A 26,939-nucleotide genomic window follows, 5' to 3' on the forward strand; every position below is an offset into this window, starting at 1 on the left:
GAAGGTGGCTCTCAGGGATCCTAGATGTTCCTCCAACGTGGGCGCATGAACCAAAATGTTATTACTGATGTTGATGACTCCTTCTAGGCCAGCTAAGACCTCTCAAATGGTGTCTTGAAAAACGTCTGCAGCACTGGAAATTCTGAAACTGAGGCCCGTATTTATACTCCGTTTGCGCCGAATTTGCGTCGTTTTTTTCGACGCAAATTTGGCGCAAAACTAACGCCATATTTATACTTTGGCGTTAGACGCGTCTAGCGCCAAAGTATGAAGAAAGAGCGTCATTTTTTTGCGTGAACGCCTTCCTTGCGTTAATGAGATGCAAGGAAGGCGTTCCCGTCTAAAAAAATGACGGCTACGCAAATGCGTCGTATTTATACTCCCGGGCAAAAATCACGCCCGGGAGGTGGCGGGTCAAAAAAACCCGCATTTGCGCCTGAATTTAACGCCTGGGTCAGGGTAGGCGTTAAGGGATCTGTGGGCTCAGAATGAGCCCACAGGTGCCCTCCCCTGCCCCCAGGGACATCCCCTGCCACCCCTGCCCACCCCAGGAGGACACCCAAGGATGGAGGGACCCATCCCAGTGAAGTACAGGTAAGTTCAGGTAAGTATAATTTTTTTTTTTTTTTTTTTTTTTTTTGTGGCATAGGGGGGCCTTATTTGTGCCCCCCTACATGCCACTATGCCCAATGACCATGCCCAGGGGACACAAGTCCCCTGGGCATGGCCATTGGGCAAGGGGGCATGACTCCTGTCTTTACTAAGACAGGAGTCATGAAATGGCGTCTGGGCGTCGAAAAAATGGCGCAATTCGGGTTAAGACGATTTTTTAGCGTCAACCTGACTTGCGCCATTTTAAGACGCCCTAACGTCATTTTTTCCCAACGCTGGCGCTGCCTGGTCTACGTGGTTTTTTTCCACGCACACCAGGCAGCGCCGGTCTGATTGCGCCGTCTAACGCCATTCCATAAATACGGCGCCCGCATGGCGCTTCAGAATGGCGTTAGACGGCGCAAAAATTTTTGACGCTAAACTGCGTTAGCGCAGTTTAGCGTCAAAAAGTATAAATATGGGCCTGAGTCTTTTGTATCAACGTCGACCCATGTGGGTGGAGAAGGTGGTGATTGCTCTGGACTCCGGACCCGTAGTGGATCGTTCTTGAGGCATTTGATGGCCTGAGAATTAATCACCTTAGTTTACCAGAAAAGGAACAACGTTGGATATTCAAGCTCAAAACACATATTAGCGGTTTAAATGATGAGATACAATGGATGAATTTCTGCTCTAGTGTGTAAATGTTAAGACTAATATTAATAGGATGTCTTGACATACTGTGACTGCGATGAACTGAGGTGTCTTCTCCATCACTGATACCATACTGCACATTTTTTAGTTACTTATTGCACTTGATTGTCTTATCTTACCTACCCCTGTATATTTTTCATATATGACTTTAAGTATACTCCCTTTACTCTGTTCAGAAAACAACCATTCATTTATGAAGCAGAGTCTCCTTCCTTGGTGGCTTTCGCCTTGAATTTCAATATACAGTACAGAAACCAGGTGTAACAATGTTTCTCCCACGGTCGCCGTGTGTGCCTATCTATTTCTCCTTTGTGGTTGTGACTCCTAAGTTTGTATCCTCCATTGCAAGGCTGAGTTTATAACCTGGTCCCGTTCCTTTAAACTTGTTACGGAACCGGGACTAACATTGTGAACATGGTTTCCTGGCAATGGAGTTCCCAGTCCTTCCTCTGTTTCTCGGCAAGGGGCGGGTTTGTAGCCGGTTTGCAGCCGAGCACCTCCTTTCACCAGGTTCCCTTTTTTTGGCCCATGAGCGGCAATTTCGCACTTTACCAGGCAGCCCTGACGTTCCTGTTACTTCCGGGTGTGCGGTCGCGCGTAGGTCTCACAGCAGGAGCCTCGTCACAAATCGTGAGTGCGAATCTGTATTTCCCTTTACTTTCACTTTCTTGCTGGAACGTCATGGTACTCTTTTAAGTGAGACGGTTCTCATTTGTAATGGGGCATTGTGCCGATACCCTCTGTATGACTCCAATTTTCAATGCCACATAGAGCACTTTCCCTTTTTTTGCTGGAACGTTAAGGAGCTTTTTTAAATGAGATGGGTTCCCGTCTGCATTGGGACGTTGTGCCTTTTTCCTCTGCATGACTTTAACTCTCTATGCCACATAGAGCACTGGAGGCTCGCACGACTCCCTCGTGTACATACTTATGAGACCACTACTCTATTGGCCGATTCGGTTCAGTATTCTTTTCATATCCTTTGTATGTGCTCCAGAGAGCTGGCTTCATATTTTGGGGATAGATCTTTACCAACTAGATACAGGCATTTCTCCATAGATCGGGTTACCTTTTAGCTCTACGAATTTCTCCATAAACTTGGATGATGTATGAATTGATCTCTCTGTGTTCAGTCATGTTTAGCTGTACATTTCTATTTTGATTGATTCCATTAAAGGCGACGACAGTCTCTCGGCCAGCATTTTGCCATGATGGCCTTCCCTTAATATAGGAGTGTAAGCTTTTTATAATTTGTATTATTTGTTTTACATCAGAGGCAATCAATGGGGTTTGATGGTTTTACCACATGCCATAGATGTTGTTACACTTATCATGAAAGCATGCCATCACTGAATATTATCACACTAGTGTGGCTTTTGTTTGTTTTATACATATTTTTGACTTTATACTCTATGTGGTGGTTTGTTTCTTCTTTACTGGTCGACACCGATTGTGGCCTTTTTTTTGCGTAGCTTTTTATGTAAGTTACATTTTTTTCTATTTGTTAACACACATTTTTGGGTTCTTTTTTGAGCAGCTAAGGTTTTTTTGTGTGGTCTTGATGAAACGCCAATTGATCCTTAGGGACACCCAAGGTGTGATGCATGTTGACCTATAGTTAGGGCTAAAGTCAATGTCCTTTTGCCCCACACTTGTTTGGATAGAGTAGGGGAACATTATTTCCTTCATACTCCCCTCGTTTTTAACCTTGACCGAGACCCATCACGTACAATAAATCTGTTGCAGTGTGGTTCTCGAGCCAATTTTGATTTTTTTTTTCCAGCTCTCTGTTCTTCACAGTAGGGGTGATTTTTTTCCTACTCATTTTTTTTGGCACGCACTTCAAAAAGATCTCCGGCACAGAGCCCCCTCGCGGGGCCCGTCGGGCATTACTGCGCCAGTCCGACGAGGAGCAGACCCGATGATGAAGCATGACATCCAGTGGATGTGTGAGGGCTCTAGCTTCTAAACATAGAAGTGCCTCTATAATTTCTGTCTTCTCCTTAGGAACAGTGTACTCTTTGATTTGTATTAACCATTTAGGGAGGCTGTACACTGGACCTTTCCTAACGCTCCCTGTCCCTCAAATCTCTATATAGACTTGCACAGCGGCGAAGCTGTGGGACATTTCAGTTGTTTCATTCTTTGATAAGTCATTTAAGTCTCTCATTCTTGATTGTGAGCCCACAATGGAGGATTTCCAAGGCCTCAGCTTTGATGATGATGTTGTGACTGCCATCTTGCAAACCCCCTCTATCTTAGGCAATGATGGGACGGGACACTCAGGGAGCCTCAAAGAAGACTGGGACAAACTGTCTTCATTATTAAGAGACCTCATTAAAACAATACTACATGGTACTATCATGACTAAATACGTACGGGCTAATATAGCCTCGAATGGCCTGATAGTGACCAATGTACCCAGAATTTTTCTCCAGGATTTGATCTTTAGGAAAGACTGGGCACAGATTGCATAGAAATGCACCATGGATTGGTTAGTTTTGATTATCAATGCATCAAAGAGACTAGCTGACTCCATCATGGTTGAGATCAACCTAGCTGAAAATACTTTAAAACCTACATTGTCACTAACTGCATTTAAACACCGTTTGGCGGAGATCAATACAGAGCTTAAAGGGACTAAAGAATACCTTACCCAGCAAAAGATAACAAAATTACAAAAGGGCATTTCTAAATTCAGCAGAGAGAAGGTATACCCGTACATCAAGAAAGACTACGAGCTAGACACACAATCACGATCTTCTGATGACTCTGGTTCTTCCTATAGGAAACCCCATACCTATAGCAGTAGTTCATCATCGGATGTCTGGAGTACAGACGAAGCTGCACCACAACCCTATTACATTTCCCACACTTCCCTATGCATCAACCCCCTGCATGGCAGCCCCCCATCCGTTCTATCAACCACACCCATGATGCCCTTTGTGCCTTTTTTAGGCAGAGGCCGGGCCAGAGGAAGAGGCAGATGCAGAGGATGACGTGCATTGAGGGAAAGAGGAACCACAAATGGTCATAAGGAGCTAAGGCAGCAACTAAGCGAAGACAACCTAGTCGTCAACCTGTCTTCTAGACATATTTCCATGGATGAGGAACGAGCTCTTAACAAAGATTTGGACTTTGTACCTACTCCCAAGAAAGATTTTTTCCGTCTGAACTGTGAACTTGCTCAGTATTTTAGGAAGATTTGTTTACACTTTTTTTTCAAGGATAGACTTTTGGTACCAGCACAGGAAGGCACTGGTCTCAGGAATCCTTCTAATTTTATCCCTCCAACTACATCGATGCCATGCGAATTACTCGCATTTGAGAAAGCAATCTCTCTGGACATTAATAAGTTGGGTCCCAAACACTCCTTTATAAACATTTCATCAAAAGAAAAAGAAGCTCTCAAGACATTGTCAACAGATCCCTGTATTGTCTATAAACCAGCGGACAAACGGGTCGCTATTGTCATCTTGGATTCACAAGAATACAGACAAGAATGTCTTAGCCTTCTAAGTGATTCCTCCTATTATGAACCAATTTCACAGGACCCCACTGAGAGACTACAAAAGACTATACGATCCATGATGTATGAGGCAGAGACTAATGCGTGGATAACCCACAAGGAGACTGGATTCTTGGACACCCCTCATCCACGTATACCATACTTTTATTGCCTCCCCAAGATCCACAAAGATTCACATCCACACCCTGGACATCCTATCGTCTCAGGGATAGGTTCTATGTTGGAACCCCTTTCCATCTTCTGTGACCATTTTCTCCAACCTCTAGTCAGGGCAACTTCTACGTTTTTTAAAGATACGAAGGATGTTCTGAACTTGAAAAACTCCATCAAAGCGACTGTCCACATGAATGCTTTAATAACTTTGGATGTGGAAGCTCTGCACACCAACATACTCCAGGACGCCACTCTTTGTGTTGTTGAAGAGACACTAACAAGCAGTACTTGGTCCTCTTCGACACCTTCCAGTTTACCATGCAGTGTGCCTCCTTGGCACTTACAGAAAACGACTTCCAGTTTGAAGATCAACTCTATCACCAGACACAGGGTGTGACTGGCCCGTGAGCAGCAATTTCGCACTTTACTCGACAGCCCTGACGTTCCCGTTACTTCCAGGTGTGCGGCCGTGGGTAGGTCTCACAGCAGGGGCCTCGTCACAAATCATGAGTACGAACCTGTATTTCCCTTTACTTTCACTTTCTTGCTGGAACGTCATGGTACTCTTTTAAGCGAGACGGGTTCCCATCTGCCTTGGGACGTGGTGCCTTTTTCCTCTGCATGACTTTAACTCTCTATGCCACATAGAGCACTGGAGGTTCGCACGATTCCCTTGTGTACATACTTATGAGACCACTACTCTATTGACTGATTTGGTTCAGTATTCTTTCCATATCCTTTTTATGTGCTCCAGAGAGCTGGCATCATATTTTGGGGATAGATCTTTACCAACTAGATACAGGCATTTCTCTATATATCGGGTTACCTTTTAGCTCTACGAATTTCTCCATAAACTTGGATGATGTATGAATTGATCTCTCTGTGTTCAGCCATGTTTAGCTGTACATTTCTATTATGATTGGTTCCATTAAAGGCGACGACAGTCTCTCGGCCAGCACTTTGCCCATGATGCCCTTCCCCTAACATAGGAGGGTAAGCTTTTTATTATTTTTATTATTTGCTTGACTTCAGAGGCAATCAATGGGGTTTGATGGTTTTACGACATGCCATAGATGTTGCCACACTTAGCATGAAAGCATGCCATCACTAAATATTATCACACTAGGGTGGCTTTTGTTTGTTTTATACATAGTTTTGACTTTATGCTCTATGTTGTGGTTTGTTTCTTCTTTACAGGTCCACACCGATTGTGGCCATTTTTTGCATAGCTTTTTATGTAAGTTACATTTTTTCTGTTTGTTAACACACATTTGTGGGTTCTTTTTTGAGTAGCTAAGGTGTTTTTTTGTGGTCCTGATGAAACGCCAATTGATCCTTAGGGACACCCAAGGGAAGAAACATGTTGAACTATAGTTAGGGATAAAGTCAATGCCCTTTTGCCCCTCACTTATTTGGATAGAGTAGAGGAACATTATTTCCTTCATACTCCCCTCGTTTTTAACCTTGACCGAGATCCATCACATAAAATAAATCTGTTGCAGTGTGGTTCTCAAGTCAATGTAAATTATTTTTTCCAGCCCTCTGTTCATTACAGTAGATCTGAATTTTTTCTTACTCATTTTTTGGCACGCACTTCAAAAAGATTTCCGGCACAGAGCCCCCTCGCGGGGCCCGTCAGTCATTGCCGCGCCAGTCCAACGAGGAGCAGACCCGATGATGAAGCATAACATCCAGTGGATATGTGAGGGCTCTAGTTTCTAAACATAGAAGTGCCTCTATAATTTCTGTCTTCTCCTTAGGAACAGTGCACACTTTGATTTGAATTTCGGTTGTAAAGACGCCAGCCAGAGGAAGTTGGGTAGAAGGGCCATATGCGAAAACTTGAGTGGACGTAGAGCGCAAGACTTGTTGAATAGGTAATGTCTTCAGGATCTCTTGTGCCATGATGTTGATGGACGCCCATGTGTCTATCAGTGCACGAAGCTGACGACCCACAATGGTGATGTTGCACTGTGGGTCCCTTCTTTTTGTATATCCACTCGGCTATAGGGCATGAATGACATGAATTGTGTCCTCCGTGTCACCATCGTCCATGTCCTCTTCATCCTCGTGGTTCACAGGAATCTGCATTGCATGTATTGTCTTTTGCTTCTGTCCCCTCTTTTGAGATGATGATTTGCAGACTTTTGCAAAATGGATGAGTTTGTTACATGCAGAGCACCTCTTTCCTTGGGCAGGGCATGGTACTTGATGGGGAAACGGTTCTCCACAGTTATAGCACGTCCTGGGACTGGGGCTGAGCTTTGTGCACATCTTTTTCTTGTCTGTACTTGCAGCAGCAACTGTGTTGACTGGTTCAGTCTTCACCTGTCTTTGTAGAGATGCTTCCATGTGTGCAGCCTGCACTTTTGAGAGTTTCTTGGATCGACCCATATTTAGATTGTCAGCCATTGGCATTCCCGGTACCTGAAGTATGTGCTCTTGAAGTTTAACACAGAGGCACCCCTAGATAAACTGCACTCGAATCTCGTCAGCAGCATCTGGCAAGGTGCAGGTGCTGGCTAAGTCCTGCAGGCATATGTAAAAGGTGTCCACTGACCCATCTGATGACTGACGATCTTGACGGGGCAGGAAGCTTTCATAGTCTGGATTCGCAAGTGGCGAAAAATGGGCCGATAGTGCTTGGCTCAATGACATGTGGGTATACAGCGGGCCAGCTTTAACAATGGAATTCCCTAGCTTGTGTATCGCCCCACTACTCAAGTGCAGCAGCATGGGATGTCGCCTCTCATCATCAAGGGCTACCACCGCAAAATAGGTCTCCAAACGTTCCACCAGTCTTTCCATTTAGCAGCCAGTGCTGTGGAGGGCCATCCCTCATAAAAGGCTCAAGCACTAGAATAGAAGTCATGTTGAGGCAGCCCGGTAACAGGTTCAGGTTTATCAGGGTACAATCACACTGCAACACCTTGCATCATAAGAGGTAAGTTGGTGTCCACAGCTGTCAGTCAATAGATGTGGCTTAACAGGCCCTGGGGACCCCAGCATGATGAAGTGAGTCAGTTGTGTGAGATGACAATGCCAGTAGGGGAAGAGGCAGCAAAGGTAGAATCAGCAGCAAACGTTCCCATTCTTAAATGTAATTGACAGTCCCTTAGCTGATCAGAGGCAGCTTAGAAGAGTGGCCTTAGGGCAGATCCACCACAGGGTGTTCTCCTGTGAGCAGCCAAGACAGCAAGCAGCAATTACCGGCCCATGCGACACACATCTGCACGAGTCGATCGTGCGAGCTCGCGTGTGCAGCTGGCACGGTGATGCACAGTGGGGGAGAACGGCCTGGGGAAACAAAGGTGCCACGGGTACAGCGAGCAGCAGCGGCAGTGGAAGAGAGATGAGCGTCAAGTGGAAGAGAGATGAGCGTCAAGCAGGTGGGGCCACTCGTCACCAGTTGATATGTTGGCCCCAGGTGTGAACAAAAGCCAGGCGACACACCAGTTGCTGTGGTATTACTTTTTTCCTGGCTCCAAAACTGGCACCTGGCTTTTTTATTCTCGCTCCCCGGCCAGCTCCATTTCCTTCTTCAGTGCGGGGTTCCTGAGGGAAACACCCCTGCACTTCAACAGGACATGGGATGGCCGCATGACAACATAACTTGCATCTTCCTCTTGTTTACTTCTTTACAAAGACTTCACACAACAACAAACTCAGTAGGAACAATTATCAATCTGAGCCCGGGCTCGGTGAGTGCACAAGTGCATCAAGTGATCTTTTATAAATTCCAAACCCACCAGCCAGTGTGGATCTGAGGGCGGTGCCTTTAGTTGTCTGGCCTCGGGTTAACATCTCACTGCACTGCATTGGCCCATTTCTTCTGCAGTTTCGTATTTTTGCACGAACTAGGCCCAAAGCAATTAGGGGCATATTTCTAATCTGCTGGCGCCGGATTTGCGTCATTTTTTTTAACGCAAATTCGGCGCAAACGAACACCATATTTATACTTTGACGATAGACCCCGCTAACGTCAAAATATCTCAGTGTGCGTCATTTTCTGTATGTGTGAAATCACCTTGCGTTAATGACATGCAAGGTAGGCGTTCCCGTCCAAAAAATGACAAACACCTGTGCGCCATATTCATCCAACCGTGCAAAAATCCCGCACGGCTGGGAGGCGGAGGCGAAAAATGGCACACAGCCCTATTTCCGTCAAAAAATAATGCCTGGGTCAGGGCAGGCGTTAAAATAGGGCAAACACACCAGTACTTAAGGAAAACCCACAGAAGCAACATCAGAAGCAACATCAGAGCTCCAAAAGGAAGACATGGAGGTGCTATTCATCCAGCATGCACGAAGACACAGAGCACAGAAGCTTCCACCACACCAGCAGGGACCCCAAAGGCAACGCAGAAGGCAGGAGAGGATGTTCAGGACCAGGACAACCCTTCAGGGCCTCAGGGAACATGACATCATCCAGAGGTACAGACTAAACTGGCAAGCCATACAGCAGCTGCTGCGCAACATTGAGACACAGTTGGCACCCAGCTTGCAGACACCCCACAACATTCCACCAGAGACCAAGCTGCTAGCTGTCCTCCACATGTTTGCAAGTGGCTCTTTTCTAACCACTGGTGCCCTGGTTGCCGGGATCTCACAGCCCTCATTCTCTGCCTTCCTACCTAAGGTACTGGATGCCATCATCTCCCTCACACCCCGCCACATCAGCTTCCTCAACACACAGCTGAAGCAGCAGGAGACCAAACAGGGCTTCTACCAAATCAATGGCTTCCCACACATGCTTGGTGCCATTGACTGCACACATGTACGGATTGCGCCACCTGCTGCAATCGAGCATCTATACCATAACAGGAAGCACACACACTCCATCAATGTGTAGGCCACTGTGGACCACTGGGGATTGATCACCAACATCGTGGCAAAGTATCCTGGAAGTGTACATGATTCATTTATCTTCTGCCACTGTACCATCAATCAACACTTCCAGGATGGATGATATGGAAATGGCCTACTTGTTGGTAAGTACAGAAACCTAGTTATATACACACTGCACAGCAACCCTGTAGGACACACAACACATACACCACTACATTGACACATGGCCAGGAAGATACTGAGGTTGTGACACTGCTAGTCATGTTTGATATCCTGACCCAATGGGATACACACCTATGGACAAATGACAGATGCAAATAACAACAGATGCCACTCCAGAGCCACAAGGGACCAATTTAAAACCACACAGGAACAATGACATGGCCTTAACTGGCAGTACAACTTGGAAAATTAATCTTGCAATATCACATCAATAACACTCAATCATACACCCTTCCAACCAATATGTATTGTGTAAAGGGTGTGTAATGTGGTTCACTGCAGGTCAAACACCCTGAGACACATAGCATGATGATGATGACTCTAATGAAAGTGACATGGAATCATTTAGGCGGTACCAACATCTCACATCACTCCTGGGGTGACATTGCCCGCTAGCAATAAGGAAGTGGACTGTGCTAAGAACACATATTGATGTGACATTATTGCAAAGCGCACATTGCTACACATATGGATTGAGACAATGACACATATACACAAACGATGTACAGGCATATGGTCCTTCTGACACTTAAACCTTCACCCCCACAACCAAGTTAGCCAGCTTACCTGGAGCAGGTTCAGTGGTGTAGGTACACGTTTGCACATGAGCCAACTCGCTGAGGGCACAAAAATAGGGTTGCATAGAACTTGTCACACATGGGATATTTGTGCATTGTCAATTGTCAACACTTCAGTGCTGCAAACTTATGGAGATGTGTTGTACATTGTCACCTAGCCAAATCAAAGGGCCTCACTGTTGTTTTTCACATGCTATTACATATGTTGAATTGGATGGGATGTTCAGGCCACATAGTGCAACTGTGTTACCACCACAGTGGAATCGATTCTGTGTGTGGAAGTATCATGTCACCTCCAGGGAAGACACATGGACACTTCTTTCACATGACATAATGCATGGGAGATACACAATGTTCTGCAAGTTTACAAATACGCAGCTGATATCCGGTCAATCAGCCAAACACCAGTTTAGATAAATAAACAACCCAATGCTGATAGAACATCCTAGAAGCCTAGGATCCCACACAATAACACAAACATGAGTCACAGACGACACAAGATAACAACTGCCATGCAAAGTTATAATCAAGGTGCAAGCAACATCCAAATATTTACACTCATTTTCTCTTTCAGCTCATCAGGGGTATGGGATCCAGCCATGGATCATGCCCCCATTTGCAGACCCAAGCACTGCAGTAGAGCGTGCATATAATGAGGCACATCGGAAGACACACACCATAGTAGAGAGGACTTTTGGCATCCTGAAGTCAAGATTCAGGTGCCTCAACATCACCGGAGGCAGCCTCTTATATTCACCTGAAACGGTCTGCAAGATAATTTTGACCTGTGCCATCTTGCACAACATTTGTGTAAGGAGAAACATTCCCCTCTATGAACCAGACCCACAAATGCCTGAAGAGGAGGAAGAAGAGGATGCTGATCATCAACATGAGGGGGAACATCCAAACACTGCAGCAGGATTGCGTCGGAGACAACACATTGTACTAAACTTCTTTTAACTCTAGTCACCATCACCACTTTCTTAACATATGTCATTAAACACCTCACCCAGGGCGCTCCAAAACCTGCTTCCTAGCTCACCCCAAACGCACCCATGGACCCTTCGCCTGCAACTCCTGCAAACGCATCTTCCACCACGCAACTACCACGACCACAAGCCCACGCGCCATCAACCACCTCAAGTGCATCCTGGTCAACGCTCGTTCCGTCCACAAGCACGCCGTTGAACTTTGGGACCTCCTGGACTCCACAGCCCCGGACGTCGCCTTCATCACGGAGACATGGATGAACGCCTCCTCTGCTCCAGACATCGCTACCGCCATCCCCGAAGGCTACAAGATCTCCAGAAAAGACCGTACCAACCAAGTAGGAGGAGGTGTCGCCATCATCTTCAAAGACTCCATCAGCGTCACCACCTCCACCGAAGACCCCCCCCTCGCCGCTGAACACCTGCATTTTCAGATTCGCACCGACCCAAGGACCACCCTCAGAGGATCCCTCGTCTACCGTCCTCCCGGACCTCGCGCCTCTTTCAGCGACGCCATCGCCGACTTCATCTCCCCGCACGCCCTCGCCTCACCGGACTACATCCTCCTAGGCGACCTCAACTTCCATCTGGAACAAAACAACGACCCCAACACCACCACCCTGCTCGACAACCTCGCCAACCTCGGCCTCAAACAACTGGTGAACACCGCCACCCACATCGCCGGACACACGCTCGACCCTATCTTCTCCGCCAGCAAACACGTCTTCTTCAGCCACACCTCTGCCCTGCACTGGACCGACCACAGCTGCGTCCACTTCACATTCCGACGCGAGACCTCCCACCTCCGCACTCAACCCATCCCTCGTCGACAGTGGAACAAGATCCCTGAAGAGCAACTCTTCTCCGCTCTCGCCGCCAACCAACCCACCCTCACCACCGACCCCAACGACGCAGCTCTCAACCTCACAAACTGGATCTCCAACTGCGCTGACAACCTTGCTCCCCTCAAACGCACGCATCGACAGACCAACACCAAAAAACCTCTCTGGTTCTCTGACACCCTCAAAGAATCAAAGAAAACTTGTCATGCCCTTGAGAAGGCCTGGCGCAAGGACCACACCGCTGACAACATGACCGCCCTCAAGAACGCTACACGCGAACACCACCACCTGATCCGCACTGCCAAAAGGAACTTTTTCACTGACAGACTAGACAAAAACAGCCACAACAGCAGAGAACTCTTCAGCATCGTCAAAGAGTTCTCCAACCCCAGCGCCAGCGCCAACGCCGTCACGCCCTCACAGGATTTGTGCGAATCCCTCGCCACTTTCTTCCATCGCAAGATCAGCGACCTCCACGACAGCTTCGGACACCAGACCCAACCATACACCACTGAACCCGCTTCCCCGGACATCACCCTCAACAACTGGACCCACATCAACACGGAAGAAACCAAATCCATCATGAACTCTATCCACTCCGGCGCCCCTTCGGACCCCTGCCCGCACTTCATCTTTAACAAAGCCGACGACATCATCGCCCCGCACCTCCAGACCGTCATCAACTCTTCTTTTTCTTCTGCTACCTTCCCCGAATGCTGGAAGCACGCTGAAGTCAACGCCCTACTAAAGAAACCTACGGCTGACCCAAGCGACCTGAAAAACTTCCGCCCCATCTCTCTTCTACCTTTCCCAGCCAAGGTAATAGAAAAGACCGTCAACAAACAGCTGACCACCTTCCTGGAAGACAACAACCTGCTCGACCCTTCACAAACCGGATTCCGAACCAACCACAGCACGGAAACCGCCCTCATCTCAGTCACAGACGACATCAGAACCCTGATGGACAACGGTGAAACAGTCGCCCTCATTCTCCTCGACCTCTCGGCTGCCTTTGACACCGTCTGTCACCGCACCCTAATCACCCGCCTACGCTCCACCGGGATCCAAGGCCAGGCCCTGGACTGGATCGCCTCCTTCCTCGCTAACCGCTCCCAAAGAGTTTACCTCCCTCCGTTTCGCTCAGAACCCACCAAGATCATCTGCGGCGTACCTCAAGGCTCATCGCTCAGCCCGACACTCTTCAATGTCTACATGAGCCCCCTCGCCGACATCGTACGCAAGCACGACATCATCATCACCTCCTACGCCGACGACACCCAACTTGTACTCTCCCTCACCAAGGACCCCGCCAGCGCCAAGACCAACCTACAAGAGGGTATGAAGGACGTCGCAGATTGGATGAGGCTCAGCCGCCTAAAGCTGAACTCTGAAAAAACGGAAGTCCTCATCCTCGGCAACACCCCGTCCGCCTGGGACGACTCCTGGTGGCCCACGGCCCTCGGCACCGCACCGACCCCCGCAGACCACGCCCGCAACCTCGGCTTCATCTTGGACCCTCTTCTCACCATGACCAAGCAAGTCAACGCCGTGTCCTCCGCCTGCTTCCTCACTCTCCGCATGCTCCGCAAGATCTTCCGCTGGATCCCCGCCGACACCAGAAAAACCGTGACCCACGCCCTTGTCACGAGTCGCCTGGACTACGGCAACACCCTCTACGCCGGGACCACCGCCAAACTCCAAAACCGCCTGCAACGCATCCAAAACGCCTCGGCCCGCCTCATCCTCGACGTACCCCGCAACAGCCACATCTCCGCACACCTGAGACACCTGCATTGGCTCCCAGTCAGCAAAAGGATCACCTTCCGTCTTCTCACCCACGCACACAAAGCCCTCCACAACAAGGGACCGGAATACCTCAACAGACGCCTCAGCTTCTACGTCCCCACCCGCCCCCTCCGCTCCGCTGGCCTCGCACTTGCTGCCGTCCCTCGCACCCGCCGCTCCACGGCGGGTGGGAGATCTTTCTCCTTTCTGGCGGCCAAGACCTGGAACTCCCTCCCCACCAGCCTCAGGACCACCCAGGACCACTCCGCTTTCCGGAGACTCCTAAAGACTTGGCTGTTCGAGCAGCGATAACCCCCCCTTTCCCCCCTAGCGCCTTGAGACCCGCACGGGTGAGTAGCGCGCTTTACAAATGCTAATGATTTGATTTGATTTGATCACTCAATCATGGTCTTGGTAATTATTTATGCATCACATGATCCGTAGGAATCATAATCAGAGTTTAGCCTCATGGAGCATTGCAGAAATTCAGATTAGGATACTGAAAAAGCCACATCACATTTGATGGGTATGAATGTACACCCAACATCACACACAGTGGAAATGACATATGTCCTGTCTACTTCACATGTGAAGGGTAAAATCAGAGGACTACATCTATGAGACACATCCATGTTGCCAACATGGGCCACTGCAGCACATGACACACAACTAAGACACCATCAATCATAAGGTAAAAAAGTGTTCCATACATGAGTCAGTGGATGTGCTATTGCATTGGTAACAGGAATGTAGGACCACACCCTTGACAGCAGTATGTGTGACATCAGCTATCTTTGCAAGGAGCATGTGTGACAAGAAGTCCATCTAAGCTGAAAATGGACAGCACGAGTGCCCCAGGTATGACAAGCATTGCTCACAAGACATGACCTGCGCAGTCCATCCCAGGTAATAAGTCCTGCCACTGCCATGTTTTCAGTATCTCCCCAACCTTCTCTAGGGGGGCTGTAAATGGTATATTTGTACCCTGATATCCTTCATCTACACACACCCAGACTCCCATTATGACTCCTGTGTGCTTCCCTCTTTAGTATGGCATGCAATAGTCATAGTTCATCTGCCTGTATAGACTTCAGGTCCGATAATGCGCTGTCTGGTAGTCGGTAGGACCTGTAATCACTTGTCCATTGTTTCCCATGTGAAAGGTACTGTTGGCCCTTTGAACTTGATTCTCACCTACAGGACTTGAGAGAGACTGAAGCTGCACACACCTGTGAGCACTTCCATGCAGACCAGCCATTTGAACCTGCACTGCCATTGCTGCTGCCTAGAGCTGCCTAGAAGCTGACATTTTCTGATTATCCTTGTTGTGCATTGCCGTATAAATCACTTGTGTAACACAGGCCTTGGGGTATTGTGTAACGTTGCAGCCCACAGCACAAGTACAGTTTTTAGTTCTCACATTGTTGTTCCAGCTTTTTCCAGTCAGAGTCTGCTCACTGTGTATTTGCCTTGTTAATTTTTGTTCCTGACTGACCCTGCATCCTGTCTTTGCGTTACCATAGAGGTTCCCTGTGGCTACATTTGTCTCATAGTTGCTTTCCGTGCCCTCTCTTTCCTCCTGGGGTATTGTGTCTGGTAGGTCTACGATGAATCCTCAAATGTTTAGTATAGTTTAATCAGTTTACTTATCGTATTATGGTCTGGGACATATATTCAAATTGCCTAATCCAGCCCCAATCCCTTGTTTGGGTTTCATGTATTCATGAGTGACAAACAGTGAGAGTGTACTATGGCTGCATGCATGGATTTGGTACGGTGCCTCCAGCACAACAAACAACGTTTGCTAATGTGTATGAAAGGACAAAACATGTTTGTGCCCTGACGGTCCACAAACAGATTCACATTAGCAGCAACCTAATGATGGTGCTTGCGTGGTCACTAGTTGTGAGATTAATCAGCACAGAAGCACTGATGTTCCCTGTTGCAGTGGGAATTTTAGAGGCCACCCTGTGTACAAATGTTGTGATGAAACCTGCCTGTTTCCTATTACTGATCCATAAAGTTTTTAAGCACACCAAGGTTTCCATGTTGTCAGCCTTATAAAAGTTCTGCAGTGCCATAGCTGGACTATCCCCATGTGTGTCGTCAATTTATCTTTGCCTTTAGGTCAATTCTGCTTTGAAGGATACTCTGTTAATGCAGGGAATGGCTCCACAGACTCATGACTAGACCTGCACGTAACTGTGACAACATGGAGGCCAATCCTGACACAGGGTTCACGTGGCCACACACTTGAACTGGACACCTTTGTGCAATGAACCACTGGAAATATGTGAACACATGCAGCATGGTCTGCTGGTCCTCCACTGCCACAGGAGGAACATAGTTCATTTATATGACTCAGAATGTGGTGTAACATAACTTTTTTAGATTGGTTTGGGGACTCTGTGTCACAAACACTGTACCTACCTAGCATGTTCAAATGCCTGACTCATGGGTAGTATACAAACAAGTGACCAGGAAGTGGTATCCAACATTCCAGTACATGTGATGGCTTACCCTTTTAACATTGCCATTATCAACCATCCTCTATCTATCTTGTGCATAGTTTGTCATGGGAGATGTTTTGTCCCCCAAGTCTGGGAAGTTCACACAGCATTAGACTCTACGGGTATGACAAACACATATCCTGACTGATGTACCACAATGAATGGCATCTGATGGTTGTCCACATTTACAACACATGCATACAAGCACATTATGCAAAACATGTCTTGTGACGTTCACACAGAGGCACAACAACAATTGAAATAGCCAATTCACAGACATATACACACAGGCCATGAGTGAATGTATCAAGTTGCATAGCCTTGCTATCCTCTATTGACGCACCACTTGCTCAAACTAGGGAATACCAATTTGTATTCCAAATGTTTGGGTTGCTGTTGCGTCAGTCAAGAGTGCTTATCCGGCACAACAACATGAGTATTATGGTCCGCAGTAGTGTGGTCTGCCACATGTGCCCAAACACTGGAACACACAGCAGATCCTAACAGCCTATCTCTGTATAGTTACAGCTTTCATGTACGTTAAAAATGAGAAAAATGACACAAACACAGTTAAAGACACATATTTTGACGCAAACGTGTAAAAAAAGATGCATATGCATCAAATTTTGCCACATATGCGTTGAAAAATGACGTTCACAGCCATAATACATCCATTGGTCCCAAGCGGTAATTCCAACACTGCACCCCATGAAATTGGTTAGCCATGAAAAATATATTGATCTTTGAATGCGGGAGAATTTTTAAGCATTTGCGTCAAAAAAGTTTGACGCGAAGCCCGTAAGCGTCATAAAAATTTCACGCACCATAATATAAACGCACCGCATTTGAGAAAGGAAGTGATGTAATAGGATATCCTGTTTACAGAAATGGTACAGTGGGTGTACTTTCACTTTCACTTTGCAGTCTGTGATTCTTCTAGACTGTGTGGCTGTGCTGAGAGTTTTGTCTGTCCAAATTGTGCTTTTGTCTCCTGTGTGCCATTCCATTTGTCATCTGTTGTATTTGTAATTGTCTCAGTAAATCAGTGTAAGTGTGTATTTGTCTTTTTTTGTGTCTGATTTTGTCTTTTACTGTTGGGAGTGTGTAGTGGGTATTGTTAGTTGGGGTATTGTTGGGCTGTTTGTGGGTTTTTTATATTTTATTTTCCTAGCTTCTTTCCCTGTATTTTCATATTTTCCCTTTCCTATTCCTCTAACGTATTGTCATGTTGGGAAGGCCACGTCTGGGGAGAATGGGTGAGGAGGAGCTGGGGGCTTTCATTTGGCTGGTGTGCCACTTCCTACCCCTGATGTTAGAGGCTGGTGGCAGGGTGATACAGGGGTATCATGCAGACGCGAGGAGTCTTAGGTGGTCCAAGGTGCTCTTCCATCTGAAGAGAGTATTCAACAGCCAGCGCAACGACCACCAACTCATGCATTGCTGGGCTGACCTTGTGGCCAGAGAGCAACACCTGCTGGACCACCTGGGTGTGGTGATTGGTGGCCCTGTTGGTGAGTATAGATCAGCCTAATGTGCACATTTAAATGCTCTGTAGTGACAGTAGCAGATTTGTTGACATGCTGCATGCAATGTTTGTTGATATGTGGAATGCAAGTTAAATATACAGTGGCCCTGATTTATACAATATTAGCTACACATTACCATCATGTGTTGACGCACAAGCTGCACAAACTTACAAAACACAACTTGAACTTGTAAATTAGTGCTGCTTTGACATCAATAGATGATGGTAATGCAGCACAAACAAATGTTTTATTCATGGTCTGTGAGTGTACCAGGAATGAAATGTATTTCACATGCTAAAGCAAGGAATGAATGTAGTCCCCAATTATTTGGAATACATGTCTGAACTGTATTCATGGCCATATGTACAAAGTTCTTCCTAACCTCTGGTAATATCTTAGGCTGATACTGTGACTTGGTTTGTGCAGCATTTAAATTAGAAATGGATGCCAAAGTAATGCACACAGGATAATATCTAAATGTTTGATGCTACTTTCCACAGCTGTAGCGGAAAAACATGAAGCAAATGCTACACAATAAAAAATAAGAATATCTGGCCCTATGTTCATTGTTCCTGTGTGTTTTAATTTGCCTTGGGCAACAATTGCTGGTACAGAGCTGATGCATTTGCCATCTGTGTCACTTTATAGCCAAGCAATTTTCATCAGTTAATGGGTCATCATGGGATCCCTGAACTTGGTGAATGCATGGCCACACAATATTTATTTGCATGATGTTGTGCAAGGGACCCCTGACTGCTTCCATCATACATTTTAAACGACTAAATAGTTTGCTAGTTTATGTTTGGTATACCCCTGCTGATCTAGTGCAGCATATGTACAACAGTTAACTTCTCAGTATGAAGGCTATCACAGATATGGGTGTATGCTAAGATCAGCAGACCAGCGTTCCTGTGACTGCTGCCATTCCCAAGGTGCATACCAATTGAGACCTACCTCATCAAGATTGCCACAGTCGGACATTTGCTAAACCATGTTTCAATTAGGGGACAGTGTAAGTTCATTGTATAACCACAGATCACCCAAATTGGCAAATGTAAGACGATGAATGTGGCTACCTGTGATTTACAATACCTGATATAGGTACACAGGGCCATGAGTAACACATTTCAGGTGCAATGACTACACCTGTGCCCATGCATTCAGTCATGGATGATCAAATTAGACACTGTCAGCATATATTCGTTTGTTGTTTTGATTTAGATGAATAGCCAATCCATGTTTAGAGTAACATTGTCATCAAGTAACACATAGGATCCCTGCCATCATGGTTTCATAGGGGGCATATATGGCTGTGGGTACACTGGCAATGTGGCATATGTAACCTACAGACAACACAGGCCCACATATAATGGACCATGGAAAGCATAATAATTCAAGAGATAAACTCAACCTACATGAGCATCACATAGTAACTGATTGTCCCTTGATGCACAAGCCACAATATCTGAGAAACAGGTATTGCAGTGCACCTGGAATGTGGCTTTGCATGTCTCTCATAACAACAAATGAAGAAATGGAGTACCCTCTCTAAATAAATCTGCACCCAATTGAGTATTCATGTTTGTCACCACATGGTTGTTAGGGCCAAAGCATGTGTCCATATGTGTGTCTATCACTCACTGGAGTGACAGGGACAATACATGTTTGCAGTGGTATGTCCGTTGGGATGTCTACAAGCCTGAGTTGCTGGTCTATCATATAAAATCTCACACACAGGGAGTTTCTGTTCCACGTTTTGTACAGTGAGCAGACATTCAGCACATTCACCCTTCCATGTTTTACAGATGGACCAGCCCCCTACACAATTGGAGAAGTGGCTCGATTTGCGGACCCAGACATATCCAGTAAGTGTTGATATGTTAGCTCTGTGTTGTGTTTGTAGCTGTTGTGTGATTGACTCCTGTGTGTCGGACACAGCAAAGTATGATGTGCTGGCACATGATCAGATATGTGACTTGATTTTCTGAGTTGGACAATCAGTGGCGGACAGTCATATTTTGGGTATCTAGTGCTGCGCTATAGGCATGGGCAGGTGAACAGGGTGATATTTGTTGCTACATTTATGCCAATGAAAATTTTGGAGGTAGGCATTTTCATGATTTAGTCAGCAAGTCATGCCCTGATTCACACAGACCAGTGATGCCCAACTATTACCCACAGACTTGAGCCTCCCTGTTAACTAATGAGCATGTAGGACTGTATGTTTGACTTCCTAGCAGCATCTAGCTCCACATGTTGTGCTACGTTTATGTGGCACTTGAGTAGAGTGTCATAGGTGTGCATGCAGCTCAAGCCCAGATGTGTACTTGCATCTATGTGCTTGTTTTTGGGAAAGTATTAGTGAGATCAAATGATGTGGACAATTGTCCACAATTAGGAACATAAATGTGGAAGTGATTGTCCAATGTTTGTGTCTATCCTAGTTGGCAGCCCTCCTTACCAGGGTTGGACTGACTAAACCCATGGACAGCTGCCCACAGCTTCCTGGCTGTCCTTGATGTTTGAAAGTATGTGTTGCATATCCATCACCCCCTGAGGCACAGGGTTAGGTTTATGAAATATGTGTACCTAGGTGTGAGGATCCCAGTGTAGAAGACAGACATGTAATTGCAACATTCATTTGTTCCAACCAAGGATACCCCCTCATGATTAGCAACTGCATACCATCCTGGCAATTCCATTTACAAATCACTGATCTTGTGGCCCTTGATTGTCATCCAGAAGATAGTCATTAGTTGGCCTGTCACATGTGGAGTACTTGCAGCATTTGTTAAGTGACAAATGGCAGAACAATGATGCATAGATCATTTAAGTAGTTACACACCTTTTTGAGCATTGCTGTGCTGTTAGATAGGAGATGTGTAGGTGGCGTTGGCATGTCATTCCTCAGGGACAATCTATGATCTATACTGGGATTTGGACTGTTTAAGCTAATTTTGAGGAAGTGTTAGAATATCATCAGTAGATGTATCACACAATGATGTAACTAATGTTTGGCTTTCTCTATTTTTACAGCTGCCAACATGGACGACAATCAGATCAGAGAATTCCAGAGGAGGGCGATGCTTTAACGCCACATTCTGAATGTGGAGTCTGGGTTCCGCAACATGGCACGGCGTTATCGCCATGAGAGAGCCACAGGCGTCTGGAGGGCATTTGCCCAAGGGGGGGGCCATCCTTGCCCACAATAGCCACCACCAACAGCACCACCATTCTGACCCAAGTCGCACCAAGGATGACAGCCACCGTAGCAGGTCCCTCTACATCATCCGCTCCTGGTCCAGTAACAGCAGTTCTTGCACCTCCCCCTCCAAGCATGGCACCGGCACCAGCACAACCATCCACTAGTGGCACACAGACCACCCCTGCTGCAGTCATAGACAATGCGGAATTTATAAACATTCGACGTGACATGCAATGGATGGACAGGCTGCAGCAGGAGGTGTCCCGCAATAGCAGGAGACTGCGTGGGATAAAGAGGATCCTGCTGAGGGCAAACTTGTGACTGTTGGACGCTCAGCCATGATTTCCTTCTCCCTCCTCTTTCCTGGCTCTTATATTTAGTGGGTTTAGGGGGCTTAGTGTTAGGTTAGAATAGGCTGTTAGTTTAGTTAGTAGAAGTGGGTTGGGGGGTGGAGGGTATTATATTTTAACATGTGTTTTTTTTGTGGGTGGGTGGGGGATGATGTTGGGGTTTATGTGTATAAAAAAATAAAAAAAACATATAAAAAAATACCAAAAATATATATATATTTTTTTAGGATAAGATAGTATGGGGCATATTTATACTCTGTTTGCGCCAAATGTGCATCAAAAATTTTGACGCACAATCGGCGCAAACCCTGCCCCATATTTATACTTTGACGCCCGACCCCGCGGGCGTCAAAATTCCAACATGTGCGTCATTTTTTGGAAGGGGGAACCAGCCTTGCGTTAATTATATGCAAGGTAGGCGTTCCCTTCCAAAAAATGACTTTAAGGCCTGTGCCCCTTATTTATACTCTGGCATCATTTTGACGCACAGGAGGGGGTGGGCCTTAAAAAACGGCACACAACCTGATGTGCGCCGTTTTTTAACGCCTGGGTCAGGGCAGGCGTTAAGGGACCTGTGGGCTCGGAAGGAGCCCAGAGGTGCCCTCCCCTGCCCCCAGGGACACCCCCTGCCATCCTTGCCCACCCCAGGAGGACACCCAAGAATGGAGGGACCCATCCCAGGGAAGTAAAGGTAAGTTCGGGTAAGATTTGTTTCCGATTTTTTTTTGTGGCTTAGGGGGGCCTGATTTGGGCCCCCCTACATGCCACTATGCCCAATGACCATGCCCAGGGGACATGGCCATTGGACAAGGGGGCATGACTCCTGTCTTTGCTAAAGACAGGAGTCATGTCAATGGAGGTTGGGCGTAAAAAAAAATGGCGTAAATCCGATTTGAGGCCTGAATTTTGCCTCAGACCTGACTTGCACCATTTTTTGACGCACAACCCCCATTTTCCCATACGCCGGCGCTGCCTGGTGTGAGTCATTTTTTTTAACGCACACCAGTCCGCAGCGCCAGCTAACGTCATTCCATTAATAAGGCGCCCGCTAGGCGCGTTGGAATGGCGTTAGCCGGCGGTAAAAAATTTTACGCAGTTGTGCGTCAAAAAGTATAAATATGGGCCTATGTGTTTAGGTTAGTATATGTTGTCCTACATGTGTCCCGTCATATAAAGGGGCTGGGGGGTTGATGTTTAGAGTGTTTAGTTAAATGTGATAAGTAAGTTTAGATTAGGGTAGTTAGGGCCAGTTGTGGGTAATGTGTAGTTAGGATAGGTTTGATTAGTTAAGGTGTTTCCCCTAGTTTTAGTATCCTTTTTTACTGTTAATAAATATTTAGGTACTCCTTTACAGTATGTGTCATATGCTTGGGGATCAGGGCCTTGACATGGGTGAACAGTGTCAATTTAGTATTAGCATTTGTGTTCCATCCTGCATCCAAATCCCATTAATGACATGGTTATTCCCAATTCCAATTGAGCTGTCACATTGGCAGCTACACCAAAGCTACGTCTCTGTGTATCTGCCATCCATTGCACCCACCACTGAAGGTTACTATGGTTCCCAATGTATTGTTAAGTTTGGATGTGTGTTTTCAATCTGTCATAGTTTGAGACCAGATTTGGAATCTTGGCCACTGTGTTAGGTCTGCCTGCAGCCTGATGTTCATCTGAACTCTGATAAGGTGAGTGATGGTATAATCGTATGTAGTATAGTATACATAACTCACACCTATCATTTCTTACATTGTACTGCCAGGTTACATATTTGTCCATACATTCGTACACATCCATTCCTGCTGTATGGTATGTGTGTGTGATGAAAGTTTATAGTCAGATGTCACATACATAAAGATTGTCTAGAAGGAAAATTTGAACACATTGATTTTCTGCTTAAACATTTCTTGAAGCGGACCTTTTCTGTCCAACACAGAATTATAATGTTAGTTTTCTATTTACTTCAGAAATAACCCTCAGGAAGCGCAGATGATGATACAATCCAGACCCCAGTGCATAGTTATCAGCCCACAATATTTCAAGGCAGTTGTATTGACATTCTATGGCCATTGACATGTGATATACATCACTAATCTCCTACACAGTTGATGAGTCACATTACACAGAGACAGTGGTTGTGTAAGTGCTATTTATTTTAAAGTGCTGTAGTGCAATATTCACATAGTCCAGGATTGTGAGTCTGTTAGTGTGACGCATTCTGTTGTGATACTACACAGGTGAAATGGGACATGTCATTGGACATGCTGGGGTGAAGCGTCATACAGAGCAGAGGAACATGATTTGCCAATGAGGTAGTGAGAGACAATCACAGTGCATAGTGTCAAGGTAAACAGTGGGCTTGATAACAGTGCATGTGAGCAGCTGTTGCAAGACTGCCATGTTAACAAGCTCAGGACCTAGGATATAAGTGCTCATTTGTCATGGACTTGTGCTACCGGGTACTCTTACGAGTGAAGGTGATCTGTTCTACGTCCTTATCTTCTGATTTGTGTGTTGTCTCCTCTGCCCTTGGTGGTGGTGGGTTTGAAGGGGCAACACAGACTTCAGTGTTTGAAGACGTGGAGTCAGAAATCCCGGTAGCTGCCAACTGTGGGGCTATTAAGGGCAGTACTGCAGCAAAGAGGAGCTGCTAGTTCTTAGGTATAGCAGCTACATCACTGTGGTAGACAGACAGGTCGGCCCTGAGGGGGTCATTATTGCATTTGTGCACGCAGTGAAAGGTTTGGTGTGCGAGGTGTTGTGGCAACTCCCTTACTGCTGTGCTGATTTCCTTCACACTTTGTTGATGTTCTTGCAGGATAGATGTTCGCCCTTGCATGGCTGTTGCCTGTTCTGCAGATGACATCATGCACGAACGCACCCCCTCAAGGCTGACTGCCATATTTTGCATCCCCACCCGCACCTCCTTGGCCAGCTCCTGCTGTACTCCAACTACAGTCCTCTCAAAGCTGGTGCCAGTGTTATCAGAGTCCTCAGCTGGGTTGGAGCATGCAGGTCGTACATTTGGGGTGGTGGGTGTTTCCTCAGTGGTGGCTGCTACTTCTGTGCTCCTCCTTGTGACTGAAGGCGGGGTCTGGGGGGGGTTCCAAGGACATCTTGGAGGGTCTGCTGGCTAATGTTTGTCAGCTCATCATCCATGTCTTCAGGGAATTCCAGGACAGGCATATCCCCAGGAGAGCCATCGTCCTCTGCAATGAGATATTGTACAATTAGTGTGTCTGTGTTGTGGCATTTGTAATGTGACTTGCCTGACTTCCTATTAGTTGCACATTGTAATCTTGGCTCCTGTTCATTGTTCCTGTCATTAGGATTAGCATTCTCCCAGGCCTATGCTCCTCCTGCATGTCACTTGTAGTGTGGGCAGTATGGGGAAATGTCTGCGTCACATCCTCTGGGTGTAGGTTCTGCCCAAATTGTATGTTGCCACCTTATTGTCCTACTCAACCCTCCGTCTACTTCCATTATCATGGTGTGGCCTTGCACTGGCCGGGGGTGTTCTGATGGCACTTGCACCACACTTAACAATCTGGAACTGCCCCAGTCTCTGATATTTCACCTATATTTTGCTGAGACCTAGCATATACTATGTATAGCATTGCCATGGCACGATACGGGTGTCAGCATTGGTAGTGTGTACTGCTGATGTTGGGGAATGTGTGCTACATTGGATTGCATTGATGGTCCTAGCAGTGTTCCATTTCCTCTTATGACTGTGCGGGTGTGTTTCAATAGCTGGAAACATATGTCCTCCCCTTCAATGCTGTTGTCTTACTACTATAACACTTGAGATGTTGCATGGTGGCATTGCAGCTATTGTGACCCAGGCACAGGGTAGACCCTGACATGTTCAGCATGGGTATGACATTGCTGCTGTGTACCTCATAAAGTTACATACAATACCTGATGTTTGTAGCGCCTATGGACATGTGCATTTGACTGGATTTGCACATTTTTATTGATTACAGGGGATTGATAACGTTGTCACCCTGAACCCTCTCATTTGGGTGTGTTTGATCCATGGGCACGTAACTGTCATTAGCTACTTGACCTGCACACACAGCAGAGGTGGTAGTGGCAACTGTTGTGAATGGTAAATACCTCTTGTGGATATGGCCTTAGACTGGAAATTTATCCCTAGTTCATGTAGCGACAATACTAGCTATTGTGTGACAGCAGGCCAGTTTTACGTTAACCCTACCCTCCTGGACTGGCTTTGCTTTCCCAACATCCTTGGCATGGCAGAGTACCCCCATGCAAAGGTTGTTGGTGTAGTGTTGTGCCCCAGGTTTGCCCTGCACAGCCCATTCCCCTGTGCAGTGCCCCTTTGCCCTTTCCACTACCTGATTATCATGGCTTACATGCATTGTGTAGTAGGTATGTGCCCCCCGCTTGCAGTTAACAATTAGGCATTTGTAGTTCCCCATGCCACTTACCCTGCATCTGTGTTGTATCCTGGTAGTCTGCGCTGTCCTGTCCTTGAATCCCTGTGACGATCTCCTCTGGGATGACGGCTGCCACCATCTCCTCCATGTGGTCCAGGGCCTCCTGCGGTGCTGGACTCCAACCTCCAGTCTGCAGTGCTGCCTTCCTGTTCCTTGCCATTTTTTTCCTTGGTCCTGCGCTTGCAGTCATGCTAGTGTTTCTTGCACTCGGTGACTGTTCTCCGTACTTCAGCCACACTGTTGATCTTATCGACAATTTGTTGCCAAATTACCTCTCTCCTACCAACTGGCAATTTAGAGGTGACAAAAAGTTGGTGCTGGTGTTCCGTCACCTCTTTCACCAGTATTTCATGCTCCACTGCACTGAACCAACACTTCCTTTTCTTCTTCTCCCTCTCCTGGGTCTTGTTTGGGTCCTCCTGGCTGGATCCTGGTCGGTTGGCATCTTCCTGGGGTCTCTCATAGCTTCTGGGATCCATTTTGGGGCTCCTTTACACATTTTGTTGTGTTTGCACCGCTTTTTGACGCAATTGCATAAACAAATGGCACGTATCCGGTTTGTGATGTCGTCAACCGGATTAAAGTCATTTTCGTTGCGTTAACGTAGTTTTTCTTTACGACATGGCGCATTGGTTTG

General features: G+C 46.6%; 1 long non-coding RNA gene across 1 annotated transcript; it reads left to right on the forward strand.

Annotated features, from left to right (window-relative positions):
• The first annotated feature begins 1,807 nt into the window (after positions 1 to 1,807).
• On the forward strand, positions 1,808 to 21,966 carry LOC138283298 (uncharacterized). Its single transcript, XR_011201173.1, has 3 exons — positions 1,808 to 1,935; positions 20,093 to 20,152; positions 21,324 to 21,966. It is a non-coding gene; the product is annotated as an uncharacterized lncRNA (long non-coding RNA).
• The last annotated feature ends 4,973 nt before the right edge of the window (positions 21,967 to 26,939 follow it).

The sequence above is a fragment of the Pleurodeles waltl genome, chromosome 3_1, assembly GCF_031143425.1.
Source record: "Pleurodeles waltl isolate 20211129_DDA chromosome 3_1, aPleWal1.hap1.20221129, whole genome shotgun sequence".
Lineage (NCBI taxonomy): Eukaryota > Metazoa > Chordata > Amphibia > Caudata > Salamandridae > Pleurodeles > Pleurodeles waltl.